A 15,977-nucleotide genomic window follows, 5' to 3' on the forward strand; every position below is an offset into this window, starting at 1 on the left:
TTGTAATTACTTCATGAGTAGTAATTTGAACCAATGATATTGATTAAGGCGTAATGGATTATGTCACCTTTGCAAAGATTCGCAGCTTGCAAAATGTGGTTTAGTATTTCCTCTAGGAGGACTCGCAGTTTGCAGGTGTAGTTAGTTATTTATATGGTTTTAAGGACTATCAGTAGAATTTCCATATAGGGAACGATTTTATTCTACCTCCATCGTTATTTCTGTTTTTTTATTGGAATTACATCAGTCTGCAGTTTCTTGTTTCTGACTGGTTCAGAGCAATTTTAATGCAGAAGCTCTTTTGCACTTTGTAGAAGCCATTTTGTGCAGCTCCTTTACCCATTTTGGCCTACCTCCTAGAGGCCCATATGCTGCCATTTTGTGCTACCTTCCAGAGGCCCATATCCTCATTGCCCCCTTTGATCGCTCTGTGATCACTAAAAGAGAAGGCTTATCCAAACGAATGGCCTTCAAGGCATTCCAGCCATCAACATCCTCTTCACTGCTCACCTGGTTATATTTATCATCGTCATTAACACATGGCGGTGAGACATCAGATTGCAAAAGGTACATGTTCTGGGGTGAGCCTATGTCACGAATGGAGCTCATAAGTTTAGCAATTAAACACTTAACAATAGCAATGCCTGCAAACAGACAAAGGAGAATTATTCCAATATACATAGGCAAATTGATAAGCTAATTGTACTATGAGCCCAATCCCCAGTTTCCCCAACTGGCCCCTTCAGTCATTCCATCAAGGAACACCTGGATCTCGTTTTGGGGGGATATCTTGGTAATATTGTCAGTTCGGCTGGGAATGCCCATAATGCATCTGTCTTGGACAATTGTACAGATCCCACCTTTCCAGGCTAGTACACGGCATACCAATTCTGCATGGAATAAAGACACAGATCTAATCATCCCAGTTTGATCTGCTCCAGAGCCTCTTTGGTCTTATTTCCAATATCAACAGGAGATTGGCTGGCCAATGGTATGGGCAACACATTTGATAACAGGAACTTGTTTTGGGACCAGGAGTGCTGTCAAAAGGTCTAAAACAAGCTGGTGATGAGAAATAGGGTCCCTGAGGAGGTCAAAAATCCTCTAATCTTCCGGAGCTGACCAAAATTATGGACACCTCTGAAGGCATAGCAGGAATCAGTACAAATATTTACACGGAGACCCGTACCAAGGGTTCAGGCACAGATCAGGGCAAAGAGTTCAGCCTGTTGGGCAGAGAAGAGGGTCTCAAATAAAGCAGATTCCAGGACAGAACCATGATCATCAACTATTGCATAACCTGAGAGGTGATTACCCATATGGCCAATGGAGGAACTACCATCAGTGAACATGTTAATGTCAGGATCTGGGATCTGGGCGAACTTGAATATCTTCATTAATAAGGAGAAAACAGTCATAGACTAGAGTGGACAAGGGTGATGGGAGATATGCAAGGAAATAGGCAGGATTTATGGTGGTGCAGTACTTAAAGATTAGTCAGGGGTTGTTGAGGAGGTAAATCTCGTAACAGTTTTGGTGAGCAGCAGTCAAATGTTGAGTTTGCAATTGTCCTAACGCGTCGATCACCGCATGAGAACTGTAGACAAAAATGTCCTGCTGGAGGGTGAGGTTCTCTGCGGATTTTGAATTTAGAAAAATAGCTGTGAGGATCTGAGTACAATGGGGGAGTCCTAAGGCAACAGAGTCAAGTTTAGTAGAGAAATAGGCGATCGGACAATATTGGTCTCCATGTAACTGAGTGAGAACTGAGCAAGCACAGTCATCCAGAATAATGCAGTAAAGTTAGAAAGGTCTGTCCTAAAGACGTCTTCCCAAAGCTGGAGCTTGTGACAAGGCCCGTTTGAGTTCGTCAAAGGCCTGTTTTGCCTCTGAGGGGAGTTCAAAGGTTCCTTCATAGGAAGTGAAAGGGGTTAATTTCTTGATGGGGATCCATTGACAACAGAACTTGACCATGCCCAGCCACTTGTGAACCTGATTCCCATTTGGAATGGGGAAGTTGACAATAGGAGCAATATGGCTCTGTTTAAGGGAGCGTGATTCATTCGACAGGATGAAACCTAGGAACTTTACCTGGTGTTGTGCAACCAGGACCTTCTTGGGGGAGACAACATAGACCAGGCATTTCAGATAGTTAAGGAGAAGGATGACATCAGAGTGATTAGATTCTTCATCTAGACTGGCAACAAGGAGGTCATCCACATGTTGAATCAAGGTAGACACACTTGTGAAGGTGAAACTGGATCAGAAACTGCATATAGATGGGTTTCATCTTGAAAACCAGACAACTTTTGGGTCTTCTTGGAAATTGGAAGATTCATATCGGATGTCACCGAAGACATTGAAGCTCCCGTGTCAATCAAAAAGGGGTATCATCTACTTTCAATTTTAAGTAGAACTGTAGGTTCCTTTTCATGAGATAAAGACCTCAGAGGAAAGTTAGTCAGTCATTGGGAAAAGGGTTTGTTTTATTAAAAGGTGGTGTATCGTCCCCTACCTCTTGGTTGCATTGGTGGTGCCCCAGTTATCTTGAGGGTAATTGCCATATTTGCCCCCATGGTTTCCCCCTTTTTGCCCCTTGGGGTCCTGTGGAAACCCAATTGGACAGGTGGCCACCTGTGGAATAGCTGCGAGTCAGGCAGTCATGATACCACTGGTAAGGGTCTCCACGGGTGAAACAACACTGGGGGCCACTACTGGTTGGACCGCTTCAGCTGCAGCCCCATCCACGACTCTGTCCGCGGAAGGTTGGGTAAAGGTAGTTGCTGGGGAGATTCCTCTTGAACTACAAATTCAGTCTTCACTCGGCAGGGGGGGGTTTATCTTCCCCTTGATGCTTCCAGAAGGCCTTAACCGAGCAGTGGAGTTGATTGGGTTTGGCACCGACCCAATCCAAGTTGTTTGTCTTAACTGCAGAAACAACAGAGGGCGGCAGACACTTCACTAATATAGAATTATATTTAGGGTTGGGGGCCTGACAATTAAAAGCCTGGTCACCAGAATAGGACTCATAACATTGTTGGAAGCATTCAAGAGAAGTCCTCGGCCAATTCCTTACTTTTAGGACAAAGTTCGAGGATACGAGTAAGGTCAATAAGCTTTGCCAGTATAGCAGATGCAGCTTTAAGAATGCCATCCTGTTGCTGCTGCTCCTAAGGTACAGCATTAGCAAGGGCTGCAAAATCATCATGATTAATATGTTCAATGAAACGAGCATATTCAGTGCAAGTGAGGATTTACTGGAGAAGGGCTCAGAGGTCTTGGGCAGTCCCATCATAAACTCTAATTGTGATATTTTAAAAAGTTGATAAATTGTTGAGGTGTTTCATGACAGTCAGGAGCCGTACTAAGAATGGACATGATTTCATGTGGTTTCCAAGGGTAGTAAATGCAAATTGTTTGAGGTGCATCTGGTCCACCCCATGGGTTTGGAATGTTCCTCATGGGAAACATGCCTGGTACGGGAATTTCTTCGTTTGATTCCTCAGAAGACAAATTCGAGAAGTTTCAGCAAGTTATACAAATTTTCTCTTGGAGGAGTTTTTCTTTTTTTGTAAATTTGTCTCTGTTGATTTAGGGTTCTCCAGGCAAAGGGTTCAGTATATCAAGAAGAGGGCAGGTCTAGGGATTGAACCAAGGTGGAGTAAGTCTGGGGACTGTCATCAGTAGGGGAAGTGAGAGGGTGTTGATGAGAAGGAGTAGGGGTTGGCTGGATGGGAATAGCAGAGATCTGAGAGTTGGGAAGGTGCACTGTCTGATAGGCGGGAGGCGGGCCTGCCAGCGGTGGAGGATTTGGAGTCGTAGTGGTAAGTTGAGAAGAGTCTACAGTAGCTGTAGGTTGGGGACTAAAAAGGGAAGGGGAACCGGGAGATAGCAGAGACGGGGGTTGTGGTGTATTGTGTATAGAGGAACACCAATCATCCAAGTCTGAATGTTCGTTGTCTCCCAGACCCAAACTAAGGCCACCCATTGAACTGCGCAGTTCTTTAGTATTGTCATTACATTTTACATAGAGATCTCTCAGATTGTAACCTTTTGTCATGTGCACATTCGTTTTTAAGAACTTCAACTGGTTAAACAATACCACCTTCGGTTAATTTGATGCCCAATTTAGTAGCATTTTCATACCAAGAAGCGAGTAAGGAATTATTTTAAAGTTCCTGACAATATTAATGGCAAAGTCTAATTAATTCTTTCTTTTTTTTTTGAGCCCATGTTTTTCGCCAAATTTGAGGTTGGGCTGAATTTACCATGTCTGGATTCTTCGAACCTCCCAACGGCATTGTTCAACCCCCAATTTTTTGTTTGGGTCACCAGACAACTGTCTAAAACTTTGGGCTTATTCCAGATATTTATCACGTAACGCCTACAAAGGATAATCTTCTAAATGGTCGAATCTATATAATTTACCATAATTTCTTGTTTTCAAAACAATTTAAAGAGATGAATATTTCAACATATACGACAACACAATACTAAAAGACTTTTTTAAAGTGAAAGTAAATATTTAAAATACAACTTTCAAATCAAATTAAAAAGTCTAAATCACAATTTCTTTAATCAAGACAATTATTTTACATTTGGAGCTCCAGAGAACAAGACACAAACATTCAAACACTAATAAACAAATATGCATTCAAACCACTTTACTTCTATCATTGCCACTTCTTATTTATGGCTTTGCAATTTGAAATCTCTAGTAATTAAGTCTCACACTTTGGTTTCTACTGCCACTGCACCCCTCACCAAATGCCTTATCCACCCTCGCTCAACGAATGATGAGTGCTGCATTATCATAGAGGCAGTGCTGATGAAATGCTGTACTATTTGAGGGACTGTACTGAGGGAGCACTGCACTGTCAGAGGTACTATACTGACAGAACAAACATTATTGAAGGATTAGTGTTAATGACGAACTGAATTGCCAAAGCTCTATACTTAAGATTGAAGTGGGGACTTATTGAGTGAATGCTGCAATTTGTTGAGGAATTTGAATTAAGGTGGAACTTTATTTCTTACATCTTTAACAAGTTTAATTAAAAATTAGGTGTCAGATTGTCGATTTAAATCTAGAACTGACTAACTACCTTCAAGTGAGTTAACTTGCCTCATTCAACAAGTTTCAACTAATGAAAGCTATCTTTCAATGTACGGAAAGCCCTTTATTGATTTGGAATTAATCACTATAGCAGGAAGGTAAGCAAATATTGCTATTGATCTATCAGAGTCACACATTATGAGTGGGTTATAATTTATAAGAAACATAATCGACCCAGGTTAGAGAGAGATGAGACAGAGTGAGAATGTGAAAATTTGATTCAAAGTAGTAATTTAGTCCAGAAGAGAAAATGTTGTTTCAAGAACACTTTATTTCAACAAGTTAAGCTTGCTGAGTGGGGAGTTCAGTGAAAGGTAGGAGAAGGTGTTCCTTTATGAACAGCTGCTATTAGTGACAGTATCTCAAAGCTGGAAAATATTGAAAAATGTAAGTATTCAAAAAAGCTAGTCCAAGAAAAGTAATTTCATCATAAATAACACAAATGAAAGATTAGTGTATGGGGCAGGGCAGCTCGGACAAGTGGAATATTTATCCTAAGGCATGTGGGGAATCATGGACACTTTATGTGACCTAGACAAGTACATGCACAAGAAATATCGTTGGCTCACCTTCTTGTTTCAGAGCTTGAGCACAAACTGGAGTTACAATCTTGTAAGTGCAAGCCAGAGAAGTAGACAATCCATTCAGTGAGTTCACAATTTGGAGTTGAGGTGGGGAGGCAGATTGGCAGTCAGGGAGTTGAAGGGAACAAAACACATAGTTCCCTGATGTCCCACTCACTAAATGACTTTCTGTTCTGCATCTTGAAGGCAATGGTTCCCTGGCAAGAGCAAAGCCTATAGCATCACAATTGTCCCAGCAGTACAGGAGGGCAGGAAATCAAGTGGGAAAGCAGCACTGTTGTCCTAGATGATCTGATATGATCATGATTGAAATAATTCCATGGAGCTTGGTATCCCATCATCATATGCATGAGGGGCATAGATAGGATAATAGACAAAATATTTTCCCTGGGGTGGGGGAGTCCAGAACTAGAGAGCACAGGTTTAGGGTTAGAGGGGAAAGATATAAAAGGGACCTAAGGGGTAACGTTTTCATGCAGAGGGTGGTGCATGTATGGATCAGAGGAAGTGGTCGAGGCTGGTCCAATTGCAACATTTAAAGGGCATCTGGATGGGTATATAAATAAGAGGGTTTAGAGGGATACAGGCTGACAAATGGGACTACGTTAGGTTGGGATATCTGGCCAACATGGATGAGTTGGACCAAAGGGTCTGTTTCTGTGCTGTACATCTCTATGACTCTAAGTCACCCTTTATTTACAAGAACATAGTACTTGACATTGGCCCTCAGAACCAGCTCTCCAACCAACAGAACCTCTGACCTTTCTGTTTTTTTTATTTTTGCTACCGCCTAACTGCGGTAGTGCTTATTTTTCCCCAGCACCCATGTTGTGTGTGTGCAGGTGTGAGACACAGTGAGAGACACAAGGTGTACGAATCTTTATTCAATTTCCACCACCAGGAAGATAGAAAAACACCCGAGTGGCACATTTCTGTTTATATCTGTCAGCCAGAGCTCCCTGATTGGACCAGGTTAATCGCCCTAATTAGAGAACTCATACTTTATGAGGACTACATAGCTGACTTCAATACCTTCACTACTTCATGATGATGGAAGACTGGAAGTCTCACCAGTCCAGTTGGATGTCTTAAAATGCATAAAGTTGGATAAATCCCTGGGACCTGATGAGATGTACCCCAGAACTTTGTGGAAAGCTAAGGAAGTGATTTATGGGCCCCTTACTGAGATATTTGTATCATCAGTAGCCATGTGAGGTGCTGGAAGACTGCAGATTGGCTAACTTGTGCCATTATTTAAGAAAGATGGAAGGAAAACCTGGGGAACTGTAGACTGGTGAGGCTGATATCAGTGGTGTGTAAATTGTTGGAGGGATAGGATTTGCATGTATTTGGAAAGGCAAGGACTGATTATGGATAGTGAGCATGGCTTTGTGCTTGGGAAATCATGACTCATTAAATTGATTGAGTTATTTTGAAGAAGCAATGAAGAAGATTGATGAAGGTAGGGCAGTGGATGTTGTCTATGTGGATGTCAGCAAGGCGTTTGTTAAGGTTCCACATGGTAGACTGATTGGCAAAGTTAGACCACATGGCATACAGGGAGATCTAACCATTTACATGCAAAATTGGCATTCAGGGTGATGGTGTTGGAGGATTGCATTTTGGACTGGAAGCCTGTGACCAGCAGTGTGCCATAAGGATTGATGCTGGATCCACTGCTTTTTGTCATTTATATAAATGATTTGAATGTGAATATAAGAGTTAATAAGTTTGCAGATGACACCAAAATCGGTGGTGCAGTGTACACTGAAGAAGGTTACCTCAGATGGGCAAATGGGCCGAGGAGTGGCAGATGGAGTTTAATTTAGATAATTGTGAGGTGCTGCATTTTGGTAAGGCAAATCAGGGCAGGACTGAGACACTTAATGGTAAGGTCCTGGGGAGTATGGCTGGACAAAAAGATCATGGGACGCAGGTTAATAAGTTTGTAAGTGGGGTCACAGGTAGACAGAGTAGTGAAGAAGGTGTTTGGTATGCTTGTCTTTATTGGTCAGTGAATTGAGTGTAGGAGTTGGGAGGTCAGGTTGTGGCTGTACAGAACATTAGTTAGATTACTCTTTGAATACTGCATTCAGATCTGGACTTCCTGCTATAGGAAAGATGTTGATAAATTTGACAGGGTTCAGAAAAGATTTACAAGGATGTTGGAGGATTTGAGCTACAAGGAGAGGCCGAATAGGCTGGGGCTATTTTCCCTGCAGCATCGGAAGCTGATGGGTGATATTACAGAAGTGAATAAAATTATGAGGGGCATGGTGAATAACCAAGATCTTTTTCCCAGGGTAGGGGTGTCCAAAATTAGAAGGCATTGGTTTAAGGTGAGAAGAGAAAGATTTACAAGGGATCTAAGGGGCAATGGTTTCACACAGAGGGTGGTGTGTGTATGGAATGAGCCTTTGGAGGTTTGTACAATAGCAACATTCAAAAGGCATCTGGATGGACAAATGAAGAGGAAGGTTTTAGGGGGATACTGGCCAAATGTTGGCAAATGGGAGTTGGACCGAAGGGTCTGTTTTTGTGCTATATGTCTCTGACTCTAATTGCATTTTCTATCTGACACTGGTGATAAGCATGTTTTGTTTTCTTTGTTTTAATCTCTATCTTCTTCTTCATCCAAGAGGTTCAGGGTTTGTTTGCCATATCTCTTCTTCTCGAAGGAGTGTGCCCCAATTATGTCTGAGCAATCTCTTCTTTGAAGGGAGCCCATTGTTCAGCCGTTGTTTTTCCCAAAAACCTGGAGTTCCTGTCTAACTAATTTAGTTTTGATCTTGCCACATTGGAGTCTGTTGCCTCACAGTTAAATTTTCTTTATCGTGATTAGCTTTTGTTTCTTTTACAATGTTACCCTCAACCTTGTGTTTCAAATGATCGTTGTTTCCCAAAATGGTTCCTCACTTGATTTACTTGACTCAACTTGTCCCCAAACACTGTGGCTAGCAGGGTCTCATTTCTTGTTGGACTGCTCACAATGTCACAATGTACTGTAGACAATACTCTGAGCACCATAGAACATAGGGCATGGAATATAGAACAGTATGGCACTTGAACAGCATTAAAACATTTGATCTCCCAAAGTGCAGCACCTCACACTTACCCAGATGAAACTCCATCTGGCATTTCTCCAACTATGTCTGATCTATTCCCACTGTATCCTTTGATAACCTTCTACACTATCCCCAACTCTAATGATCTTTGTATTGCCTGAAAACTTACTAATCCACCCAGCTACATTTCATCTTAGTCATTTATATATATCACAAACAGCAGCAGTCCCAGTACGGATGCCTTTGGAACATTACTAGTCACGGAACTCCAGCCTAAAAAACACCCTTCCACCACTACCTTCTGTCTTCAAAGGGCAAGCCAATTCTGAACCCACTCAGCCAAGTCACCATGGATCCCACGCATTGTAATCTTCTGGATGAATCTACTATGAGGGACCTTGTCAAAAGCCTTACTAAAATCCATGTAAACAACAACAACAGCTCTACCCACATCAATCACTTGCATCACCTTCTCGAAAAACTCAATCAAATTAGTGAGATTTGACCTGCCTTGCAAAAAACCATGCTGACTGTCCCTAATTAGGCCATACCTTTCCAAATGTGAGTAAATCCTATCCCTAAGAATTTTCTCCAATAGTCCAACCACCGATGTGAGACTCACCGGTGTATAGTTTCCTGGATTATCCCTATTTCCCTCCTTGAACAATATTAACTACTTGCCAGTCCTCTGGGATCTCTCCAGCTGCTAACGAGGATACAAAGATCTTGGTCAAGGCCCCATCAATCTCTCCTCTTGTCTCTCTTAATAAGCTGGGGTAAATATCATCGGGTTCTGGGGACTTAACCACATTAATGCTCATCAAAAGATCCAACAGCACTTCTTTCTTGATCTCAAAATGCCCTAGCATATTAGCACGCTCCATACAAATCTGACTATCCTACCATTTAAGAACAGTTTCCCTGTGACTTTCTTTATATTACCACTGTTTATATTCAGATCATTCAGGATTCCTATTAGAACTACACAATGATATTTGAAACGTTGTAATATCCTTGCAGTGTTGTTTCACTACCTCCTTCCCACTTGTTAGTAATTTACAGACTTCAATGAGTAATTTAATCACACTCTTTTGCTCCTCAGTTACAGTCAGTGACTTTTTCCTTGAATCCTTTAGGCCATCCCCTTTCTGCAGCACTGCAATGCTCTCCTTGACCAATAATGCCAGCCTTCCTTTCCCCCATTCCCCCATATCATTTCTGAACAACTTGTAACCCAGCATATTTAACACCCAGTGAAACTCTTCCTTGATCCATATCTCTGTGATAGCCACAATGTCATAATTCTACAAGGCAATCTGCAACTGTAGCTCCTCAGTCTTCCTTTCTGTATCTCATGCTTTCACATACAAGCAGTGTATTCTGACTTCCATCAATTTCCTTCTTCTTTTCTGCAACTCCACCTGTGAACATATTATTCTGTATTCTGTCTCCCTGTGTGTTGTGCATGCTGGTGAGGAATCAAACTCTGAATTGAATATTGTGCAGCATAAGATTGAGCAGCTATAATTATTTTACTAATGAAATAGGAATCAGCTTTATCTCCTGAAATAAATAGGTGCAACTTTATCATACAAAAAGTGCATTTTTACGAAATCATAAATTATGCAAAATATAAATTACAAAGAATAAATATGCATCTTGCTAGGTAGGAAAATACATTACTTATATTTTACATAAATTACAAGTTTGTTTATTGGAGATTTTATAATATTTCAACCCTAAAGGTGCATTTACACCACAAGGAAAAAGTGACATCCTCACTTTTTAAAAAATGATTCAACACTGCTACCATTAATTGTCCATCCCTATTTGTACATGAGAAAAGCCGTGTGCTTTTTAAAAAATTATTCTGAGTGGCTTCTTGGAATTCGACAAATTCATAATTTTTAACCATCTACATGCGAGACTGAAATCACATAAAGTCTAGATTACGTAAAGTTGGCAGGTTTCCCTCTCCAATTGACTTTCAAATTGCTCAGTTGTACGGAGCTTGAGTATTGCTGATAAGGGGGTTGAAGCTTTTTTCTCCTGCATACACCAGCATAGAATCATAATAATTCCAAATCTGAAAAGGAACAACAATTTACTGTATGACTGGTTGCCAAATGGGCTCTGATCAGTAGAAATGTTGCTTTGGTGAACGTACCAGGGAACAGGTAACTTCACAATTAATCAAATAGCGGCATTTTTAAAAAACACGGCAATTCTGGGGCAACTCTGTTATGCAGGAATATTCATTAATTATGACATGTTAAAATCCCAATTACATCTGATTGAACAAGATACTGTGTATTATTTTAATGGACTTCCAAATGTGATGTGGCAGTGGGAATAATTCGGGAATTGCTCCCTCCGGTGGGGTCCATGGCACGGCCTGTGATTGAATACTCCTGACAGATTGCAGCCTCAGGACGTCCTACACTGCATGTGCCTCCCACTTTACAGTCCATTTCAATGGGATAATGGTGGTGAACATTGATCATTCGCGGTCATCCCCTCGTCCTGTATTTTGCTATTCCCAACACCTCACCCCAAAATCTGGGCCAAATCTTAGAAGGGTTGAGGAGCTTAGGTTCACACTTCATGTTCCCGGTGTGATCCAATGTGAGAGCTCATCTGAGTCCAAACTTATGTAATATCTTGAGTAGCAATGGTGAAAAGAGTTAAATATTGTTGTGTAAATGCACATCTAAGTTAAAGTAAAACCATTTCTTCTTCAACTCTAACATTTTGGGCATTTTCATAGTGACAATGTATTACAGTTTCTTTCAGTTTACACTTAGTTTCTAAGGTAGCATTGAGACAAAATGATTTAGCAGCATACTAAACATTTATAATTTATAATCATAGTTTATAATCAAAAGAGCAAAGATATGCAGAATTGCTAGATAATGTGGTGCGAAGCATTCAGAAGATTGCCAGAATCATGCAACCTTCCCACATCTGAGAAGTCATCAGTGAATAATTTCTTGATTCTCTCCCGCTCACCATTTCTTCGCCTTCTGTTCTTCGCTCGGATCTGTGGCTTTCCTGGTGCAGACAAGTGCTTGCAAGAGCTGGGATGTTTGGAACTTAAAAGCTCTGCGTAGGGAGTCACGTCCTTCTCCCTAGCCGTGTGAACATCTCTGACCACATCCTTAATCAGATCCTGCCTCTTACTGCCATGCAGCAGCCTTCCCAGGTCATGCATAAGTTGCATCTCACTCACTGACCTCCTGGAAATAACAAATACATACATTTTAGACATACGCGGCAGAAAGGTTTTATCACATCTTTCCTAGTCGTAGGCTAGACTGAAATGCTTCATAGCCAATGAAGCTTTTGTTAATCATTGCTGCAATATAGGAAAGGGGAGCTAATGTAGACGCAGTAAGACCCCATAAACATCCATAAAATAATGACTACATAATTTGTACTTGTGTTTCTTCTTGAAACATAAGTGTTAATGGGCTTTCCTTTGAAATAGTGTCATGGTATCTTTTACATGCAGGTGGGAAGACAAATGGGACCTTGGTTTTTTTTTGTGCTGAAATTTGTATCGGAACTTGAATCCACATCATTCTGATCTAATGGAGAGAAGGCAACTTATGACTGACGGCAACTTCAGGACTTCGTATCCTGCACATGCCCTACGCATATATTCAGTTTCAAAGGGTTAATGATGGCGAACACTGATAGTTCACGTTCACCCTGATGCCCCAAACACCTCCAAACAGCACAAAATCTTGGAAAATATCAGAATGGGGGAGAAGTATTTCATATTCCCCGTACGAAGCAAATGTCAGAACTCATGTGACTCCAAGTCACAAACACGGATCTGAGCCAGAGAATCTCAAGATTTTATTACAGATCTGAGACAATCTCGAAGTACAATGATTTTATATAAAGGATCCCTAAGTTTCACAAATACAGAATTTTAGAGAAACTCTATGTTCACATATACAGGTCTTAACCAATCAGACAACATATCACAAATGCAGATCTCAGACCGAGCACCTCAAGTTATTCAAATACAAATCTTACAGAGAGGTTCTGAAAATTCCACTCATTTTAGGGAATATGGACATTTCACACAAAATAAAAACAGACCTTAACAAAGAAAATTTGGAGCTATCACAAAAAAAACAAATCTTAGAGAATCTCCAAGTTTCACAAATACAGGCACACACGTTAAGAGATTTACCTTATCGTGGACATTAAGAGAAGATACAACCAAGGCATTGATTACTTGTGAATTGCCATGTATTTTACCTGATTGGTCGACCCTCCGACACTAAAGCGGTGCACAGGGTGCAGAGAACGAGGAAGCTCTGTTTTTGGGACTGTTTTCCGAGCGATCCCATTCTGAGGCTGTAAGAACAAAATAACAATAACGAGCGATATCCATCACCAAAGACGCTAGCTTGCAGTATACATTTCAAGGAGGTTAAATATCGAACCAAGGAAGGTATCAATGTTTTTACATTCATTTGTATAAGTAACAGAAAACAAATAGTAACAATTCATCTGGTTGATTAACGAGATGTCTTGGACGCTGTTGTAATTAAATATTTAAAGCAATTTAGTGGTAACAGAGGTTGTGGGAGGTTGACGGCTTTTCGATCATTCAAGAGGCCAGATCAGAACTTGAAAATCAAGTTGTAGCCACTACAATTCTTACTTATTTTTAACGAGTCGCAACACAAGCCATTCAGTGACAACGTACTGCACTTCTGTAAATACAACTTGTTACAACTATGTTCTAACCTGGAATACTCACCAAACTCAACCTGTTGGGGGAATTACAATGCCTTGTATTTGTTGCTAGGTTAACTGGCTCGGATTGCCAGTGGCTGTTTGTGGGGTTTTATATGTGGGTGAGTTTGGGGGTGGGGGATTAGATTGTTAAACGACTGATCACAGAACCCATCTGATATGGGCTGTAGATGTCAGATTATCCTGTCTGTCAATCTGACAGGTGCATCAGCTCAGTAGCGCCTGTGATGCCTCTTTAAATCCTCATCTTTGCAGCATGCAATGTGCCATGTAACTTGACAGCCACAGAAGAAGGCCAGTCAACCCACCAGATCTATCGCAGCTCTTTACAATAACTGTTTAGCCAGAGACACTCTTCCCCTACATCCTCCACCCATTGCAATGTTTTCCCTTCAAGTATTTATCCACTTGCCATTTGAGAATTGTTATTCAGACAGTGCATTCCAGATCACAACAACTCACAAGTTATAAAAAGAAATCCAGATCACAACTCTTTGCCAATTATTTTAAAGCTGTGTACTGGTCACTAAACTTCCCAGCAATTAACAGACCTCTACCAAAACCTCTACATCTTCATTTAACTCTCTTGGCTCCAAGGAGATCAGTCCAATTTCTCTCAACGTTCTTTATAACTGAATATCCCCCTCCCAATAATGTCCTAGGAAATTCTCTCTGCAAGGTCTTGACGTGCTTCCATAAGTTTGATGCCCAGAAGTGAACCTTTTAGTTGATGTCCAAACAATGTTTTATAAAGGTTTAACATAACTTCATTGTTCTTGAACTCGATGCCTCTGTTTATAATTTCACCATTTGGACATACGTTCACATTTTTACAAACCAAGCATACTTCTCAAATTTGAAACAATGTGCACCATTAATTAATAATTTAATTATATTTAAATATACATAATTAAGTCATTTTCTCCCCCAAAACCAACATGTAGTTGCTGTGAATAGATCTTACTGCAAAGTATTTGCAGTGTTTGTGCAGTGTTTACATCTGGACAAAGACTCTAAATAACTACAAACGAGATTTAGATATATAGTTGTTTCTAAACACAGACAAGACTGGGGCCATAGCTATAAGATAGTCAATAATAAATCTAAAAGGGAATTCAGAAGAAATGTTTTAACCTCGGGCATGGTCAGAATGTGGAACTAACCTTAACCCTATCACAATCGCATGGAATACTGAGTTGACATGAGGCAAATAGCAAAGATGCATTTTAGGAAAACCTAGATAAAACATGAGAGGGAAATGAATGAAAGGTTATGTTGGTAGCATTATTGGAAGAGATGTGAAAGGAGACTCATCTGGAGCATAAGCACAGCAAATTCCTTTTGGGCAAAAAGAACTTTATGTTGGAAGTAAATATCTAATTTAAAACAGCAGAAGTTACCTGAAGTCTATGTGCTGGCCTCACACCCTCTGAGGATTTGCGTTCTAGATCTTATTGCCACCCGAATTGCAAAGAAACTACCAGGAGAAAGTAAAAACATAAATTGCTGGAAAAGCTCAGCAGGTCTGGCAGCATCTGTGGTGATTAAATCAGGGTTAATGTTTTGGGTCAAGTGACCATTTCTCAGAACCAGTGTGGAGGGAGGGACATTCGCTAACCCATTTATCCCCATGGATACTGTCACACTTGATGAGCTTTTCCAGCAATTTATGTTTTTATTTCTGATTTACAGTATCTGCAGTTTTTTTGGTTTTAATTGTTTTCTTGTAGTTACCTTGAGCTTTCCCAGCAATTTTTGTTTTGTACAAGGAAAAGGTTACTGGTTTTAGACAGGGCTTGAGTGAAAAAGGGATCATTGAAACAAAGCAATCTTGAGAAAATGTTCTCGATTTGGAAATTTCCAACTTTAACTGAGCAACCCTGGCATTAAGCATTTATTTCATTAGTCCATGTCCTGCCCTCTGACCAATTAAAACAAATTTGGGATCAGCATTAATGAAGTTAAACTGCCAAATATTCCTGTTCTGAAGGAGATTTTGTTTAGAGAAAGCAGTCTGTGAAATTGACACCAATCGTGTTCAATATTGCATCCACAAAAGATGATGCATTTGAGGCATTTGGGCTCTGGAGGCTTGAAGAGATTTTTAATAAATATAAAGAGAAACCATTTAAACTAGCAGAATGATCAGTAATTGAAAGAAACATATTTAAGATAATTGATATGTGAACTAGAGAAGAGATGTGTTCTTTTTATGCAATAGATTGTTATGATATGGAATGCGCTCATGACAAAACAATGAAGTAAATCAATAATAATTTCAAAATGGAGTTGGATAAATACTTGTAAAGTAAGCTGATATAGGATAAACACCAGGGAAAGTAGATCTGATAGGATAATTCTTTTAAAAAGGTTGACACAGGCACAATGGCTAATAACCACCTCTTGCATTATTCTATGGTTGTTAAGCCTAACCTT

At 40.3% G+C, this 15,977-nt stretch overlaps 1 long non-coding RNA gene across 1 annotated transcript; it reads right to left on the reverse strand.

The window, feature by feature from the left end:
* Positions 1–10,418: 10,418 nt before the first annotated feature.
* LOC140493375 (uncharacterized) lies at positions 10,419–13,666 on the reverse strand. The gene is made up of 3 exons (XR_011963653.1): positions 13,546–13,666; positions 13,038–13,136; positions 10,419–12,001 (listed from the first exon to the last, which is right to left on the reverse strand). It is a non-coding gene; the product is annotated as an uncharacterized lncRNA (long non-coding RNA).
* Positions 13,667–15,977: the final 2,311 nt, after the last annotated feature.

This window comes from Chiloscyllium punctatum, chromosome 22 (genome assembly GCF_047496795.1).
Source record: "Chiloscyllium punctatum isolate Juve2018m chromosome 22, sChiPun1.3, whole genome shotgun sequence".
Taxonomy (NCBI): domain Eukaryota; kingdom Metazoa; phylum Chordata; class Chondrichthyes; order Orectolobiformes; family Hemiscylliidae; genus Chiloscyllium; species Chiloscyllium punctatum.